Raw genomic sequence first — 20,570 nt, 5'->3', positions numbered from 1 at the left:
TGCAACTTTCAGTAAGGAAATTGGCAATTTTCGAGTCAAATGGATGCGGCAGGGCCCAATAGAAGTTAGGGCCTTTTTTTGAGCCTGGGTTCATTTTCGGCGCCCAGGCCTGGGCGTTGAAATAATTCACGCCCAGGCGGGGCGTTGAAAATGTTGTTTGGGCTGGTCTTTTGATGACACAGTTGGCCTCTTGTTCATTCGTTTATTTCACTTGGAAGTTCTATGTATTCTCTTTTCTTTTTTTTCTTTTTTTCTTTGTTTTTAGAACGTGATGATTTTCTTGAGAAGCCGTAGCCGATTGGTGGACTACGGTGCCTGTCGCTTCGGGGCGATTATTTTAAGGAACTGTTGCTCTTGAGGCGTACAGTTATTGCGATAGTTGGGCGAGTCTATATGGCCCGAGGAACATACCTTGAGGCGTAAGACTTTTACCGCTCTTGTTGTTGTATATTTTTCCTTTTGAACGCGTTCGTGAATGTTCGATACTTAGAATGATGATATGTATGTGCGAATGAGCGTTCATAGAATGGCCGTTGTGTGCGGTCCATTAATCAGTTTGCTTGAATCATCTTTTGAGCAATGACTGATTTTGAATAGTTTGCTTAAAAGCTTGATAGGGTTCAGGCCCATTCATGGAGTGGGCTCAAACATCTTGCCCTTTCGATTGTTCAAACATTCGCTTCGAGATTTTTTATTTTGCTATGGTCGTTTCGTAGCTTGGAGCCCCTAAGTATGCATGTTGGGATGCTTCCTTTTGGCGTACGATTTTGTAGGTTTTTTTTTTGAGAAAGATGCCTTGGGGTTCCGCTCGTGTAGGTGCGAGCTATCCCTTTCGTGGTAGGTAATATTTTGCTACCTTTAATCCTTAATGTAGAAGTCGTGGGGCTTGCATTTTGATAAGTAGTCTTTGCCTCTTTTACACATGCTCTTGGTCGTGCCTACATTAGTGCAACATGCCTTACTCTTCTTTTAGACTTGTACCGTGGGACGGTTGAACTTATGGTGCGACGTAGGCTTGTGTGGCCTAACGGCGTGTCTTAGAACATTCTTCCAGGTGTTGGGATATCATTTGCATTGGAGTATTTCATCATGCCTTGTTCAGGTGCTCGAATAAGTGTAGCACCTTCTGCGTGGGTTTGCACGGCTTATTACTTCGTTCGATGCGAGGATTCATAGGTGTTTCTTTCTTGTTTTTATATCAGGGCAAGATTTAGCAAGCAGAGATATTCAGCGCCCAGGCTGGGGCGTTAAAGATATCGGCGCCCAGCTCTGGGCGTTGAAAATGATTTCTGGGCAGAACTTTGACAGTTTTTTTTTGATTTTTTTTCTTTCTCTTTTTCTTTGGAACGATGTAGACTGTGTAACGGGCGCTTTATAGGGCGAGCGTTATGTGCAGTGGTTTGATCGGAGTTTTGGTGACTCGCGATTTTCAGTTACCCTTGTTAGTGGGGTGACTTTATATATTCTAAGTAGTGCTTTAGAATTTGGGAGGGGTTGTAGCCATTCTAAGGTTCGTTTTGCACGACTAAAGCTTAGGATTGAGCCCCTATGACATATGTATAGCATTAGCGTCGAGAATTTGCGATAAAATCGTCATTTCGAGCATTTTTAGAGTGTTTTTCTCAAGCCCCCAATTGTAGCTACGGGATTGGCTTGGTGCTATAATGCTTTGCATACGTTTTTATGCATTCATGGTGACACGGATCATGAATAGTTTGAACCAGACTCGTTTAGTGCGGGGTATGTTCGAGTAGTGATTTGCTACTTCTCTTGTAAATGTCGTATTGTGTGACATTGCCATGGTCAAGGTAGTCACATGTTGAAGTGTGCCTTGACTAAAAGCTAGGTGTCTTTCTTTACCCATAATCATATTTAAAAATCTTTTTGACTCACTTGCAACGTTGAGATGGACGCACACTAAGCTTAAACCAACGACACTTTATTTGTCCGAAGAAGTCTTGAAAAATCATTTGAAAATTATTTAAAATCCGAGTCCTACTGCGTACAATCCGAGGTGTCCTATGTAGGTTGACTTATAGAAGGGTTCGTACAGGATTACATGAGTGAATCAAAATACTGTTACGATTTTTGGAATGCTGTCTAAGGATTTGCCGGAAGCCGGGGTGCAGGCGTCAAGATATACTTGTGCCCGTTTGGCATATACTTTAGGCTTTTAAGGCCATCTTTTCCAGAATTGCGGGAATATAAACCGTTTTCAAATTGACTTAGATTTACTTGGTGTATGTCTGCATAAAAGGTCAAGGTATACTTAGTTCTTTCCCTAGCTCTTTCATTTCAATTTTTAGCCCTCAATTGCTATTATGTCTTCCCATTAAGGATGCTTTCAGATTTCGATTTTAGATGTCCGTGTCATATGTCTGAGTAGGGTGAGCCTTGGTTAAGTGCCAAGTCTATTCACAATGTCTGTTTCTTTTTTTTTCAAAGGGGATTAGCAAGCATTTGAATTACCATGAACGGGTGCCCTGAGTTCGAAGAAACGATGGGGCGATGCCGTAGAACAATTCTCTTTATTGCAAGCTTACTGCCTTTACTACTTGTTGGCGATTATGACTGTGTCTAGTGGTGAAAGAAGGCCTTTAAGCGAACGACTATGTCTAGTGGTGAAAGAAAGTCTTTAAGTGAGTTAGTTCGCTTTAGGGAGGGTCAAGTCGAGTACTTTAGAGGTCATGGACGCTTGCGCTAGCCCCCATTCAATTGAGGCAGAGCGATCTTTTGAGTCTTGGCTAAGTGCCTAGTGCTCCTTCTGGCAAGGGTACGTGCCCTTATTATTTCGATGTGTGCTCATTAATTTTGGCATCTTGGTGACTTGGATTCTTCCTTTTTAAATTTTTTTTCTTTCGACTTGGGTTGCAAGTAATTAAATTTCAATAAGGGACTTCTATTTTTTATTCTTATTTTTCTATAGGCTTTAATATTTTTGCAAATTGGTTGGACCGAATCATGGATTGCCTACGTATCCGCCTTAAATAGATTTAATTTGGAATCAGGTCTTGCGTAGTTCTTAGCCTAGAAAATGGTTTCATAGAATGCCGATTTTAAACAAGTATGTTCAGAGGTGGAAACATATTATTTAAAACGGTAGAATAAGTGAAGTTTATTATTATTTAAATCTGCTGCCAAAAATTTGTTTTATATTTTTTTTTTGAGTACATGTATTTTTTGGTGGTACGTATATCTGAATACGTGTTGTACCCCTCCAAGTGTTTGTTATTTTTCCGTGCATGTGCGGATAAAATGACGAGCACTTCTGGACAAAATTTTAGCAAGCAGAGAGATTAAGCGCCCAGGCTGGGGCGTCAAAATTTTCGGCGCCCAGGTGGGGAGCTGGAAATGTTTCCTGGGCGGATCTTTTTTGGTGCGCTAAATGCTTCTTTTCCCTTTTTAGACTAACTTTAGAGGCGCTTTGCAAAGTTTCTTTTTTACATTTTTTTTATTTTTACGTTGAGCATAGAATGTACTCTTCATTTGTCTCTTTTTTATTTGTGACTCGAGGCGGCTTGAAAGATGGGTTGAATGAGATAGGATAAATTGTATAGGTATTAGTCGAGCATGAGGATTACATCAACCAAGGCCAATGAATAGCATGGGGACGGCTCAAGGTTATATCAACAGGACATATCCAAACCAGTTATATGGTCATTATGCTAATGGTGGTGTAAGAGCAGGTTTGGACTTTGGAAATGATGAGCATGACGCACGTGTCAATGGCCGTGCGTGGTTTGCGGTTGATAACAAGTTCAAAAACAAGAGTTGAGGTAATGGTTTCTTGGGTTATGGCAATGAGAACATGGATGGGTTAAATGACCTGCACAGGGACCCCATAGCGAAGGTGTCTAAGAGCATAAGGATTGGAAAGGGTAGACATCGTAGAATTTTATGATTTGGATTGGTTGACTCAATTCTTTTCCTTCGTTTACTTGGGTAGATTTCGCACTTTGGGAGGTACGGGCTAAGTATTTCATGGCTCTTTTCGCTCTCCCTTTTCTCTTTCTCTTTTTTCTTTTTTGCTTGGGATTTCTCCCCAACATAAATCCTTCAAAATCTTTTTTATTTGGGCTAAAAGGTAGATGGTTGTGGTCTTTGAGTCACGAGGCGAGACTGAGTGAGCCTCGTTTGGTAGGCCTATAGTGGACCTTTAACTTTAGTAGGCCTAGGGTGGACCTTTAGCTTTTAGTGGGCCTAGGGTGGACCTTTAAATTGTCTTACTTTGCAAGCGTATTTAGTCGTTTCTTAAAATGTGCAAATAGCGTAGATTCAAAATGTTGTTTTTACCTTATTGAAATTTAACGAAAGAATTACATCGAAAATAATTTTTTTGCTTCTTTTCAGATTCTAATTTTCGGGATTTAATTGGAAGTTGTGATTTAGACTCGAACTTTCATTAATCTTTCTGATTATAACCCGTGTATGAATATAAGGAGGTGGCCTAGACTCAAAATAATGACATGGCGTAAGCCTATAATACTTGACCAAGCGACTCTCAGACTTAGGCTAATTGGACCATAACTTTCGTTGGTTGACACTTTAGATTTTAACCCTTGGGTGTTCATTTGTCATGCGCCATTTTGCTTAATGTTGGCAAGGTAGTTAATTGGGGAGATCGAATTTTTATTTTTGCAAGACTAGAATCATTAGTGCGGCTTCTCTCTTAGTGTGTATTGCTTTACCCCAATGGTAGCCTTATGGTATGTCGATTTGGATATTTTCATGGTTGGTCATGTTGCATTCATGGAAAATATTTTAGTCCGTACTTAGGAGTATTTAAAGGGGCGAGTGGCTCGAGAGGACTGTGATAGTCGTGACCCAATGTGATCTTGAGCCTTGAGGCCATTAATTTTTTTGCTAATGGTATTGACACCTTAGGTTCACTTTGGGGGTTGTGCGACTATGGGGGAATGATTTCCAGAATGTGACCGTTTCCATTTTGCAAATACTATAATATATTCTTTTTATTGGTGAGAGAGAGTATTGAGGCCGTGGATTCCTAGCAAGGGATGACAATTACATATGGGTGCTTATTGATTTAAATGTTAGGAAGGGAGACTCAATATGGTTTAACCTTTTAGCTTGCAGAACGACACCAAGTATTAGGACCGATTCTATGGATAAGACAACTAAGACTTAGGATTTGGATTGTACTTCGGCATAACCTAGTCTAGACTCGGATTTATTTTTTTTATTCGAACATTATTTTTCCTTGAAGACTCCATTCGAACATTTTTCTTTAAATACTTTGCCCATGTGACATTCATAATTATTAGCATGTTCGGTTTTGATGCCGAGCATTGTCGTCGTAGGAGGCCTAACAACGACACAAAGAGTTATTTTTATTTTTTATAAGTCGCTTCTAGAATCGAGTGCTATTTCATACGCCCTTGCAGCAATTTTTACGAAAAGTTTTTTTTGCTACCTATTTTCTTCATGCGTGGGCACCGAGGCTGCTGTGCCTGACCAAAAGGCCAGGCAGCAACTTCAGCGCCCAACGAAGGGCGTGAGAAATATCGGCGCCCAGCAAGGGGCGCTGAAAATGCGTCCCTGGCTGGTTCTCGTTTTCTGCTTTCGTCTACTTTTGTTTTTGCGACTTTAATTTTGCGTGCTTGCTTTATAACGTCCTTTACACGTTGTGCAGCGTTTGTGGGATTCGTTACAGGCCATCCCGAGCGTCGCTTATTTTTGTGGCGATTGTTCGGGTTTGCGGAACACGTATTTCGGTATAACTCTTTGGCAAATTGGTTTATGAATGTTTGGGCAATTTTTAAGGTCGTTGGTTTTTCTAGGATAGTTTGTCACACACAATCACATATTTCGCTACACATAACTACATTACAAACATGGATTTGAAAATTAAATATGTCACGTAGTTTATGATAGGCCTCTATGGGTAGTTTATTTGCGCCTGGCTTGGTACCGCTTCTATCGTAGATCCAACACATGCCCCGGTCGAGGTAGTGTCTTCAACAGACGAATTTCGCCCAAGAGGCCAAACCGCAAGTGCAAGCCAAGGGGGCATGCAGGCGAGAGGGACCTAATGAGCGAGCGATTGGGTTCGGGATAGGTGTACTACCTGCACAAGTACCGAGTGGCACTACTACAAAACAACCTATTTGGAGACGCTTGAGCCTCGACGCCAAGAGGGGGGCGTTGGGAGGCAAAAACAATTCCGTGTTTAGGCGACGACTTATGGCGTCGTGCATATTGCCGACAGCTTTTTGTCGACGCCATTGGCTGTCGAGATATTTGGCTATGCGTTTAGGCGTCGGCAAAACATGTGCCTTGCACGTGTTTCCAATTTCAAACCCGCGCTTCAAATTTGGTGAAAATTAGATTGAGCGCTATTAATTAAAAAAAAAAGAAAATTCACGAAAAATAAGCGCTAAAACTCCCTAAAACTCAAAACCGTATACACGCACGTACGTATTCTATCTCTCCCTAATTAATTAACCCTAATTAATTAGGTGACCAGCAAAAAAAACCGCGTCGTCGTCATTCTCCGATCCTCAGCCCTCTGCAAATTCGAAGCCGCTTTACTCTGCCATTGATTTTTCAGCAAGGTTTGTCAATTTTATACTTTCTTCTTCTTCTTCGACTTCTTAGTTTTTCCGAAACTCGCGTTCGATTTATATGCTATTCGTTTTCTTCAATTTGAAACCGTTCTATGCTTGAGTAGTTTCTTCTTGGTTTTTCTTCTTGATCTGAATTTTTAATTCTCCTCCTTCTTCTTATCATAATCCAACAAGTCACAGTGGAAAATCGCATCGGGTGCTGATAATTCGAAGGGATTTACGTACGGCTCAATTGTGTGCTGAAATTTCTAAGGTATTTATTGCACGTGTTCTGTTTTCTCAATCGCATCCATTCCCAATTCTTATTGATATTTTCAGTTTGTTGTATCTGACATTAGAATCCTGTGACTTATGTAAAACGGAATTGCAAAGATTTCTCGTGGAATTTCTTGATTTTATTTGTTGGTGTTGTGGATTATTTATTGCTTGATTTTATTTGGCCCCTCTATTTGTTGGTGTTGTGGATTATTATGTATCACTATCACATCAAAGCAGAATATATGTGTTCTTTTGAATGGTTGCATAAACTGATAATATAGAACAAGTTGGTAGCTGTGTAGTTAGTTATTGATTCCGAAAGGATTTGAAGGTATATTTAGTTGTTTTCCATGAAGTAGTCTGCTATTTAGTTGTTTGATGATTTTTGTTTGTATTGATTAGATATTTCGGTTTGAAAGGAAAACAACGATTTGTTTGGGAGATTAAGTAATTCTAAGAAAACAATTGAGCTTAATGTTTTCGTAGCTGAATGTGTGAGGTTTGTTAAATGACTTATTGGGCTATATTCAACTTTGTAGACCTTCTCTGTAAAAGAAAATATCAATTTTAATGTTTCAAAAGGGGAAAAATTTTTTGGAGTATCAATTTTTGACCTTCTCTGTAAAAGAAAATATCAATTTTAATGTTTCCGAAAAGACCTTACACTTTTTTATTGGCTGTTAGCGTTTTAAGGTTGTTCTTAGTACTTTTTTGTGGGAGTAGATTTGCTTTTGACATGAACAATGGAGAGTATTATTTGAAAGCGTAGTTGGAGTTATCTGCTGAATATTATTTTAATATTAGGTGACTTTCGAGCAGATTATGCAAAGCGAGGTGTAGTATGTTTTGAAAGTGTTTATAAGAGAGATTACTAAAAGCGTTCATAGGACATAACCTTTTGTTATTATCTGCAAGTCTGAAAAAACGTGTAAAAACCTGTGAATTCTTTCCTTTTATTGCGAGCTTACTAACTTCCAACAATATAATCCGGTTGAAAGGCTTTTTTTCCCTACAACGGTCCTTTTTTATTATGTTTTGTTTTTTAATTTTTTTTGTAGACATGGATACTAGTTGGATTGATTTACGAAAAGGGACTGCCGGTTATTATAATGGTTGCATGAAATTTTTAGAGGTTGCTAAGGAGACTCTTTTAGAGGGAATGACTCGATGCCCATGTAATAAATGCAAGTTGAATAACTCATATCCCTTAGAAGAGGTAGGAGGACACATTTTATTTTACGGTTTTTATAAGAACTATAGACAATGGGTTTTCCATTGTAAAGATGAAGAGAGTAATACCATAGAGATCCCTAGTGATCAAGCAAAGGTAGTAGGTCGAGATGATATTGATGGGTTATTAGCAGCAGCTTTTAGGGTTGACAATACTGCACAACCCACCAACGAATCCCAAGACCCATCATTAAGTGAAGCAAATTTTGAAGATGAAGATCCGTATAACATGCATGAAGAGTTAAATTTTGATCCTGAGGAAGATGATGAGTTTCCATCAACCAACACCAATGAAGAAGAGGCAAAATATAAACGACTAAGGGAAGCTTCTGATGAGGGTTTATACGAGGGGTGTACTACTTTCTCAAAATTGTCATTTCTATTGCACTTGTTTCACCTCAAGTGTATGTTTCATTGGTCAGCTGCGTCATTTAATAAGTTGCTTGAGCTTCTATTAGACGCATTTCCTATTATTATGGAGTTTCCGTCATCGTATTATGAAGGCATGAAGATAATAAAGGATTTGGGATTGAGTTACGAGAAAATCCATGCATGTCCAAATGATTGCATTTTATATTGGGGTGAATTTGCAGAAAAAAATGAGTGTCATATCTGTCACACATCAAGGTGGAGAAATGTGAACGGAAATGAGGGTGATACAAGTGAGAATGTTATAAAAACACGTAAGAAGGGCGTTCCAGCTAAAGTAATGCGGTATTTTCCTCTCATCCCTAGACTAAAGAGGCTTTACATGTCATCTAAAACAGCAGAGGACATGAGATGGCATTTTGACCGCAAGGATGAAAAGATCATAAGTCACCCGGCAGATGGTGAAGCTTGGAAAAAATTTGATCAAAGATATGAGGAATTTGCCAAAGACCCTCGTAGTGTAAGATTGGGTCTAGCAAGTGATGGTTTTAATCCATATCGTTTGATGAATACTAGTTACAGTACATGGCCAGTGATCCTAATTCCTTATAATTTGCCACCATGGCTTTGTATGAAGTCAACGTCATTCATTTTGCCTTTGATCATCCCTGGTAAGTCTGGTCCCGGTATGGATATTGATGTGTACTTGCAACCACTAATCCATGAGCTAAAATTGTTGTGGGAAGGTGTAGATGCCTTTGATGCTCATAGCGGAAAAAGTACCGTAAAATCAGTGGTTGCACCTCCATGTTCGAGTACTTCAAAAAGTGCACTGCAAACCGATGACATACTTGGAGCTATATGGAAAAAGCCACCTACTGGATCAACATCAAGTTCACTTATGGAAGCAACTAGAGATTCATTTCAACCCAAGATTTCATCCAAGACTTCACCTGAAGTTCCAACTAGTATCCCACCTTCTAACACAACCAAATCACAGAAATACCCTACATCAAAATCACAAAAATATCATGCTACTTCCTCTGGTCGTGTCCCACCTAATATCTCGCCTGCTAGTCATATCTCACCTTATATGCCACCCAATATGACACCTATTATCCCACCTAGTCATATTAAAACATCTTCAAGAGTTTCTCAGACCAATCAACAGCAGAACAATAGTGAAGAACCAAAAGAGAACTCAACAAAATCGAAGTCCCTAAGGGTGAAGTCATATCCGGATTGGCCTGTAACTATAGATTTTGATGACAAGGAGGAGGTTTTGACCATTGGTAAGTCACTAGCAATATCCTTGATATTTATCCATTTTCACAACTATTATCTGACTTATCTCACTCTCTCATATTCAAACTGAGAATACGTTGTATTGCGATCCTTGCTATTTATCTATTTTCACAACTGTTATCTGACTGAAAGTGTGTGCAGTACAGCAGTCCACACTTCTTTAGCATAGTCACAACTGATGAGTAATCATAGAGGCTGCAATTACCAACCTCTTCCAGTACAGAGGCTGCAAGTACCAACTGCAATTTATCCATTTTCACAACTGTTGCATCTGCCTTAATCTTCATTCATGTGCATCAGTTCTGAAATGCATTAATCTTCGTTTGAAATCATTTGCATCAGCATTAATCTTCGTTCATATTATAATATCATGAAACGGAGAATACGTTTTATTATGACGTAAAAATGCAAATATGATACAACCCCACCAAAACTAAACCGAATGCTTCCAAAAGAATCACCAGTATACCTGTTATGTTATATTCTGCCCTTATGTTGCTGAATATACGTCTTGTTCTTGTAATCTTCTATATATATATATATATACACATACATAGTATATATGTTACTTATTCTTTTTTTTTATGCAGATGCTAAGGGAAATGTTAAACTGGTGAGTGGTTCTATTCAAACCATCGACCTCTGGAGTAACAATGGCGTGCAGTACTATGTTGAATTCAATGACCTTTACCAACCGCTTAGGAAAGGTGGACAAATGTTGGTCAGATTCATTGGTAGTATTGTAAAGGTAGAGACCTACTGTCCACTTGGAGAAGGGGATTGGTCTGATATCGACAAAGATTCAAAAGCTAAGATGGTAGAAGAAATAAGAGTAAGTTCAAGTCTTTATTCGCTTTTCTAGAAGTTTATTTTATTTCAATAGCATAAAAATTCTGATTTTGTAAATGCTTTTCTCGAAGGAACGCTTTGTTATTCCCGCTCATCCGGAATATAACAAACAAATCCTCAAGCGCGCCAATAAAAGTTGGAGGCAGTATAAACACTCTCTTAAGGTGAGATACTACAAACCAGATGAGAAAACACTTGCTGAGATGTGCGATATTGTGCCAAGACATGGAATTACCAGTACTCAATGGAGAAAGTTGGTTAAGTACTGGGCTTCGGATGAAGGGCAAGTAAGTACCATGAATTGATCTGCTTAAGTATATGTCCTGACAGTTGGTTGAGCTTAAGTGCTAGTTTTTTTCACTTTTTTGGGATACTGAATTTAAAATCAGTCATAGTTACACTAAGCATGTTTGTTTTGAAATCCAACAAGTATACTGCTTGTATATTCTTGTTTTTAGTTCTCTCTTGGCATGTTGAAAACTTGGTTCCTTGTGCTACTCTTATTTTGAAAGTACTTGGTAAACTGAACTTTTGAGTGGTTTATTAAGTATACCTGTTATATTGTCAGTTGTCAATGTCCTTGAAGCCATTCTCTTTTTATGTTAATGGAGCTTCTCTTAATTGCTTCTTTCAATCATTGATCATGTATTGCTTGGTAAAACATAACCTTGTTTAAATGGAAAGATTTATTTCCAACTTTGTTTACTGGTTACTTTTCGGGAGTTCGATTAAGAGAGAACATATTTTGTAGCACCATTGCCTCCAAACCTGACTACGTCTGCTTTTTTATTCTGTATTTGTATGCAGTGGAGCTAGCTGTTTTTTCTTTTCACTTAGTCTGCGTCTTTTACTTCTTATGTATTTTCAACAGTAGCCAAATTAGCTATTCAAATACATATACACAATTTCTTTCTGTATCGGGGCCTAGCTGCCATTAATTTAGTTTGATCAATATATGGAACTCCGGACAAAAAATCAACAAGTAACAAAAACAGTGGCAAATAACATATTATTGACAGAGAAATTACTTTGGTAGTATAGTTGATATACCTGATAGACAACGATTGAACCATACAATCCAACAAAAACACTTGAGAAGATAGCCAATATCATACTGTACAGAGTGAGAAGATTTCAATGGTAACAGAACAAATTTGAAACCCAACAAAATACAAGCACTACAGATCCTGGAACTTGATTATTTCTTAATATATCTCTTTGAATATGACTGCAGAGAGCATCAGAATGTGGAAAAGCTGCACGGGCATCTCAAAATCAATTTCATAGATCGGGTTCTGACAGCTATGCGAACCAACAAGCTGATTATGTATGAATGGACTTATATGCTTTTGCTTCTCACATATTTTGTGTTGGTTAAATATATGCATCACATCTTTTCAGATTTTCTTTAATACTTTTTACATTGCTATTCATATATAGGAAGATGAGCATGGAAAAAAATGAGCTTATTAGCCCTTTGGGTAAAGTCTCATCGCGGCAAGGACGGGACCTTTCTTCCAGGCACAGTCACTGAAGATTTTGTGGTATAAACATTCAAATTTAATAGATTAATTAAGCTACTTTTGTTATGAAAAAGATAGGTGATTGATAAACCAATATGGGTCTGCTTCTTAATTTGTTTATACTGTTATCCTAAATTGTTGTATAGGATGATGCAAAGGCTAAGATGGAAACGTTGAGGACAGTAGATCCTTCTAAATCTGAACAAGAACTTGAAAATGCAGCTTTTGAGGACACTATGCATGGTGGAAAGATTCCCGAACGCCCTGTAGGGTACGGACTTGGAGTTCGAAAGAGCGACGTTTATGGGGTGCATGGTGTGCTAAGGAAGAAAGGGTATGGGAAAGTTCGAGAGAGGACCGTGGTGATGGAAATTGTGAAAGAAGAAGTGTCAGCTCTCAGCAAGAAAAATGAAAAGCTTGAGAAGGAAAATGAAAAGCTGCAAGCCCAAGTGAAAGAGAATAATTTTCTGCTTACAACTTTTATTGGACAATTTTCTCAATTCGTAGGTCAAGTTCGTACAGGAACTGCTTCTACAGAAGCTCTAAGTTTAGCACAGCAAGTCTTGGGCATGGCACACCAAAGGGTATATATTCTAATCTCTTATCATTTGAACTCTTTTAACATGTTATATGTTGCTTGGCAAGACAATTATTTGGATGCACAAACATTCAGTCATGCACAAAATTTGTCCCTGCGCGCATTCATTCAGTCATGAAGTTGGCTGCATCCATCTGCATTTGTCCTGCATCATAAAGATATATTGTTATTTGTATCCAGAGTACATTCAGTCACAAGAAAGTTTGATGTTGTCTCGACGCCTTGTGCATATATGTACCTGCTGTGCAAGCTGCCAGGGCTTACTGCAGGTCTGCAGTTCTGCCTGTAGTGCAGTTGTTGCATTGTGTCTGCTTATTTGCTGCATTGTATCTTTGTTGTTGCTGTGCTCTACTACTAACAAAATTCTTGCTCTGCTGACTGCTTAATCCACATTGCTGCTTGCTTATCTGCTGCATTGTGTCTGCTTATCTGCTGCATTGTAAGCTTAAATAGTCTGAAAACATCAGCATATCTCAAAATACCTATAAATATTGATCTAAAAAAACAGAATTTAACAAATGCATTCCAGATCTTCAACTTCCCCGGCCTCTAACTTAGGAGACTCAGTAACAATTGAAATTATCTTTTAATCATTAACAATCTCAAGTTTCCTAGATACCAGTAGTCGTCATAACCGTCATCAGATGCATTGTGTTCTGAACTTCCATCATCTGCAGCCTTGTATTCTTCATCCCCTGCTGCGTGTTCTGCTGCGTGCTCTACTAATGTGCTCTGCTGCGTGCTCTCCTGCTGTACTCTGTTGTGTCCACTGCAGTTTAACTGCCTTTGTGTTGTTTGGCTAGTGTTTTGCGTTTTCTTATGTGTAATAAAAACACGGAGTATGTCTTATTACCAAATAAATAAATAAATAATATGTTTATAGTTAATAATTATGTTGTAACTTTATTTGGGGCGGAGGGGCCTCATATGAGCTTTGGTATATTTTATTTTTACTTATTATTATTCTTTATTTTGTTTTGAAGGTTGTCCAACGTGATAAAGGAGCAACAAAAGAATGAACCAGCCTGAGACACTTGAGCTTCATATTAGCTACTACGAACAATCGTCTGTATAGCTAGCTAGTTATTTTAGTCTTTATTATCTACTGTACTATGAACCATCGTCTAGGAACAATCCTAGTTAGTTATTTTAGGCTTTTTTTTCCTTTTAATTACCATGAATTTTAGTTTTTCTAGACTTAATTAGTAATATCAATGTACGTACTATGGATTTGTAACGTACTTATTTATACATTCTAGATATAGTATGGATTTTAATATTAACTACGTACTTAATTAGCTTATTATATTGGTGATTAATAAAATTTTATTATTTGCCAAAAAAATATGTTACGTACATTGTTCGATGAAGTGAAGATCAATATATATATATATATATATATATATATATATATATATATATATATATATATATATATATATATATATATATATATATGTACAGGTGAAAAAAGCTTACAAAAAAATTGTGGACACGTTATGATGTCGTTGTGATTGTTTTACATTATTTATGTTTTAAATTTCCCGCCATAACTCTTTGTGATGTCGCAGAAAAGCGTCAAGAACAATGTGGATGACAAATGATGTCTAGAATAAGGACCCAAAAGGGCGTCGACAAATTTTTTCAATCTAGGTTTAATTTATGTTTCTCGACGCCTAAAAAACCATTACAACGATTTAAGGCGTCGAGAATCACGACGCACCTCTCATTTTCTGGACACCTAAAGGCGTCGCCATTATCGACGCTGCACTACACAGTAGACGTTGTAAGGCGTAGCAATTCTGGACGCCTTACTCATGACCTGGACAGCGGAGAGCGTCCCCATTCTCGACGCCATAAGGTGTCGCCAATTCTCGACTAACGATTCCTCGACGCGGATGGCAGGCGTCGAGGCCTTTTATCTCGACGCCTTTAGGCGTCGCTAATCAGCTCAAAAGGCGTTGCCATAACACGGAAATTCTAGTAGTGTGGGCAACATGCGCGGCGTATGCACCCCCTATTGGTGAAAAAAGGTATCCTTAGTCCCAACTCCCGAGGGAGCCGAGATTCGTTATGCTGTTCTGCCCGTTCACATTAATATGCTGATTTTCAGGTCGTCCCAACTTGATGGGGAAATAAACGCGGGGTAGGATCGTTTCACCCTTCGGCTATTTTGATTACCTACAAGCACGAGTATTTCCTTCACTATCCCCAGTGGAGTCGCCACTGTGAGGGGGTCGAAAAAGCGCGAGGCTAATGCGTGACCTCGTCCCTCGTGGGTGTGACGATTCTTTTTATTCAATCAAGTGTAATTGGATTTCCTGTGAGTGTACACCCAATTGACTAGTAATATAGGAGTCGCCATTCAGTTTTTAACGACAATGAGAAAAACTGACAAAACCCGGTTATCGTGACATAAAGGGAGTGCAATTATGTTTGACCACGACGGCCGTAGGTTCCCTTGTGATCCCTGGTGTGGGGATCTCTCAATACACACCCGCAAGGTAGAGATTGAGGGTTCGGGGGACTGTAACTACCGAGAGGAGTACTTCGCTCGTCGATAACTCCAGAGGCAGGATATCCTTACTAGCTCAGCATAAATAATTGAAGGGACATGCGTTAACTATTAAACTAATCTGAGTTGATTTTAGCAATATGCAACATATAATACTAATTCGATCGTGATTATCTGATTTAAATAGCATTAAGGGACCTAGCATGATAATCCGATTTCCCAAAAATATCATATTTGTTAGGCGTGATAGAACAATCAGATTTAGTTAGTTTAACGGTTCATAAAAAGGGCGAGGAAAGCAGTTAAATCATCGAAAAGGGACACATTACGACGCACCCTTGAGAGGTGCGTCACGGTTCTCAGAAAACTAACCACTTTGACTTTGCTATTTCTCCTTTTTATTTAACGAATCTCAATTATGGGACAGGATACGTTCTGTTCGATTTATGGATCGATTGCGACAGAACGCGTGAACAATTTCGCAGCGAGAGGCTTAGGCTAAGGGTTGGAGTCAATACTCAGAATATAATTGTGTGTTGTTGTGTGTTCTTCACGTCGGTCTTAGGGGTCTATTTATAGGAAAAAGTGGCGTAGAAAGATAGTTTTTCAGGAATTTGAATACAAAACGGATTAGGAAAAGAATCCGTCCCAGGTATTTTCGGCGCCCAGCTCTGGGCGCTGGAATTTTTGGCGCCCAGGGCTGGGCGTTGAAAATAGGGTCTGGCAGAATTCTTTGTCAGATTGGACTCTAGAGTACGGAGTTCATTAAGAGACTTAATCCGAGTTATTTGGTGCGTATCAATTTACGACGGAATGCGTCTGGGCCCTTTACGAACTCTAGGTTCGTTATGAGTTTAATTAATACGTTAACTCTTTTATCGAACTGCGATAGGAATAGAATTCCTTTCACAATTTCTATCTCTTTTAGGATTTATGTTGGAGTGCAACACCTAATTCTGACAGGTTTCTATCTTTTTATTCTTACTACTTTTAGCAACTACCCTTTACGGCAGTTACTATTTTTAGCAGGTTTCCATAAATAGCAGGTTTCTATAAATAGCAGGTTTCGGGTGAAATGAAAAGGTTGATTGAGATTCGTTATTTTATAGGAGATGCGTTGTCAAGTGGAGATTTACGTTTTCATCATCGAACCTTTCCCTTTCGGGAATGGGGACAAAAGTAGGTGTCTCAGTGGTTTTGGATTCATCAAGAACGCAGATGAATCTTGTGTATACAAGAAGGTCAGTGGGAGCAAGATTGCTTTCCTAGTATTATATGTCGGTGACATATTACTTATCGGAAATTACATACCCATGTTGAACTCTGTAAAGAATTGGCTTGGGAATTTTTTTTTCGATGAAGGATCTAGGAGAAGCACAGTACATACTGGGCATCAAGATCTACAGAGATAGATCCAAGAAGATGATTGGGCTAAGTCAAAGTACTTATATCAATAAGGTACTTGATAAGTTCAATATAGCTGCTCCAAAAGAGGTCACCTACCCATGTCTCATGGAATGACTCTTAACAAGACTCAGTGTCCAAAAACACTAGATGAGCGAAGACGAATGAGTGGGATACCATATGCATCATTTATTGGTTCAATAATGTATGCTATGATATGTACACGCGCGGATGTTTCGCATGCACTCAGTGCTACGAGTAGATACCAGGCAGACGCAGGAGAGGCACATTGGACTGCTGCCAAGAACATTCTAAAGTACCCGAAAAGGCACAAAGATGATTTCATGGTCTATGGTGGAGATGATGAATTGATTATTAAAGGCTATACGAACGCAAGCTTACAAACCGACAAAGATGATTTCAGATTACAGTCTGGGTTTGTCTTCTGCCTCAACGGAGGAGCAGTAAGCGGGAAAAGTGCCAAGCAAAACACTATTGCGGATTCTACAACTGAAGCGGAGTACATTGCTGCACATGAAGCAGCAAAGGAAGCTATTTGGCTAAGGAAGTTCATTTGTGAGCTTGGTGTAGTCCCCTCCATTAAAGGACCATTAGCTCTATATTGTGACAAAAATGGAGCTATTGCACAGGCAAAGGAGCCTAGACACCACCAAAGAGTCAAACATGTACTTCGTAGATTTCACCTTCTACGAGAGTTCATGGAAAAAAAAAAGTCAAGATAAGCAGGATTGAAACTGATGACAATATCTCAGATCCATTGACAAAACCCCTGCCACAAGCGAAGCACAACTCGTACAAAGCAGCTATGGGAATCAAGCATATTGCAGAATGGCTTTGATGTCCTCTAATGTTTTAAAGTTTTAAGTTTTGATTACTTTTTAAAACATTATGGTTAACCATTCATAGAAAGGAATTAAGCTTCATTCTTCCATTTAATTTTTATGGTTTTATTAAATGATGAGTCATTTTAATTTGACAATATATTCAAGATAGACTGTCAGGACCAGTCATGTGACTAAGAAATGTCTATCAAGTGAACTTTAATGTCAAAAGTTGAAAATGGTCCCTGGTCGGGAGTTTTCTATAAAGGTGGACGCATAGAAAACGTTAGACGACTAGAATGCTAGATGACTAGTAGTCCTGTTTCTTGAACTATGAGGACATGGCAATGTCATAATCATTTGCATAGATACTTACTTGACAAGACTAGTATCGGACAAGACCTATGAAACTTTACTGTAACGGATGAAAAACTGTCATAAGTAAATTTCATTATCTTATTAGACACTAATCCTCAATACTTGAGTGATTTGAACTTATTTGTTTGAGAACTGGTTGCTTTGACGTTGTCAACCGTCGCACAGTAAAAAGAGACCATAACGGCAGCGCTCGGGTAATCACCTATCAAACGAAGTCTAAACTCAAGATCACAAGATTGGGATTGTCCTCCCATAATCCGGGAAGAGATGCCAAAAGTTGTATAAGGCCACTCGGAGAGCTAGAAACTGTAAAATGCATGGTCGTGCTCAGATGAATCATAGGCTATGATTATCTGTTTATTTGACCAGTTGAACTCTGACATTGAGAAATACCTCTGAACGTAATAAGGATGAACAGTCTTACCTTATGTTCATGAGCAGGCATCGAACGACAAAGGAATTAGGAAATGTACACTTGTCCCTAAGGACAAGTGGGAGACTGAAGGAAATAATTCCCTTGGTCCAAGTTTGCATTTAATGCTAAGTCTAGTAAATGCGGTTCAGTATTAATTAAGCAAGTTAATTATTCAGTGAGATCAAGTGATCTGAATGCCTAGCTAGAGGCCTCTCAGTTCAAGTGGAATTAATATAATTAATGCCACAACTTACTCTTGACTGAACCCGTAGGTTCACACAAATATATAGTACGTTAACAGATCAAGTATTTAGTTGAATATTATATTCAATAGATACTCTAATTGGATATTCGGAAATGATGGATGTTGGTTTCAGTGGGAGCTAAGCAAGCTGTCAAAAAGCAAAGAAAGAATATTTGCCGGAAATGAAGATATTACCGGAAATGGAAATATGGTTCATAACGGAAATATTAATATTATCGAAGTCGAAGATATTGCCGGAAACGGAAATATGGTTCGTATCGGAAATATTAATCGGAAATAGAAGTATTGCCGGAATCGGAAATATTACCGGAAACGAAAAAATTTCGGAATCGGAAATATTGTCGAACTCGGAAATATATCGGAAACGTAAATATTGTTCGAATCATGAATAAATTTCGGAATCGGAAAAACGAATCGGAAGCACGGAACGAGCGACAGACCGTTGCACGAAGCAACGGCCCATCGCTCGTGGGCCGTGGCACAGCGCGCCAGCCACAAGGGCCAGCGCTACTGGCCAGCGCCATAGGCCAAGGCACACCGCGTACAGCCACAAGGGCCAGCGCAGCTGGCCAGCGCCATGGGCCAGCGCTGCTGCGCCTAGCACGCGGTCCAGCGTTGATGTGCCTGCTGCCTTGGGCCAGCGCGCATGGCTTCGTGCAAAAGGCAAGTTGGTCGGCTTGCTTGCTATGCAAGCAAAGCATCCGGCCAGTCCTAGGAGTTTTAGGATTTTGGATTTTTGGTATATTTTCCTAAATCGTGCCAGGGTTTTGGTACCTATGGTTTTTCCTATTTCCTATATATACATGGCCTATGGACATGTACAATACACATCAATTGAAACACAATTCAATTCTCTTTGCTCATCACATTAAAGTGAGATCCCGAAATTCATAAACCTTATATTATATACCCTAGTTGGTACGATCTAAGGCGGATCCGAACGTGTTGTGGACTTTCTACGGAGGGACGACGTTTGGCGTTCTAACTTGTTCTTGTTCGGTTCGGGAGCAGCTAGGGAAGACACGCATCACAAATTGTGTTCACTAAATTGTGTGCACTAAATTATGCTAAATAATAGAATTGCAAGGAGTAGGGGAAGACCTAAGAAAACTTGGAGGAAGGTGATTGGGCACGATATGAGCTTTCTTGGGATTGAGGAAAATATGGCGTTGGATAGGACAAAGTGGAGGGAGAAAATATATATTGATGACTTCATTTGACTTATACAGCTTTCATGTTTCTGTTTTTTTCTATTTTCTATTTTTAATTTATTTTTATTCCTATTTTTATTTTTTATTTTATTTTTAAAATTCTTTTGAATTTTTTTAAATTTTTACATGCTATTTTGAAATGTACTTATTTTACTTATTCATTTATTTTAAACTTTACTTATTTTTTTTATTATCTCTTACAATATTTCTTCTATAATATATATACATTTGTCTCCTATGTTACTTTCATTAATTCCAACTTCTCTTCCTTGCTTTTTTCTTGTTACTTCCTGCTCCTTGCTGGTTTGATTGGTGACAATAACGATTTCCTATGACGATTCATGTTAGCAGACCCCAAATCATTTTGCGACTAAGGCTTTGTTGTTGTTATTGTTGTTGTTGATTATGTGCATTTAATTTGGATTCTGGCATTTATGGTTTTTCCGCATGACATTAGATTCTTCATAACCTAACATCTGTAACTTTTATCGGACAACAAAAAAATCCTTCAAGGCTGGTATCACTGGAAAATTGCATCTCGCGGGAGTGGTGGCCGCTCAAACTAGGGTCCCTCACTTGTCTAATGCCTCTTCAACTTGCCCCTAAACGAAGCTAAGTTGTTAAAGGATCACTTGTTTGTCTTGCATGAGCTCGTCGACCGCATTTGATGCGGCAGCACACCTACATAAAAATAATACCTAACTTGTGCAACTAACTATGTAGTAGGGCAAGTAGGGTCGAATCCACGAGGAATACTCATAGAACTAAGTCGAGAATTAATCTAAATGCTAAGGAGAAAACAGTTTCGTGGTTGATTAAAGACT

Source organism: Spinacia oleracea, chromosome 4 (genome assembly GCF_020520425.1).
Source record: "Spinacia oleracea cultivar Varoflay chromosome 4, BTI_SOV_V1, whole genome shotgun sequence".
NCBI lineage: Eukaryota > Viridiplantae > Streptophyta > Magnoliopsida > Caryophyllales > Amaranthaceae > Spinacia > Spinacia oleracea.
Note: the sequence above shows the minus strand (reverse complement) of the source record.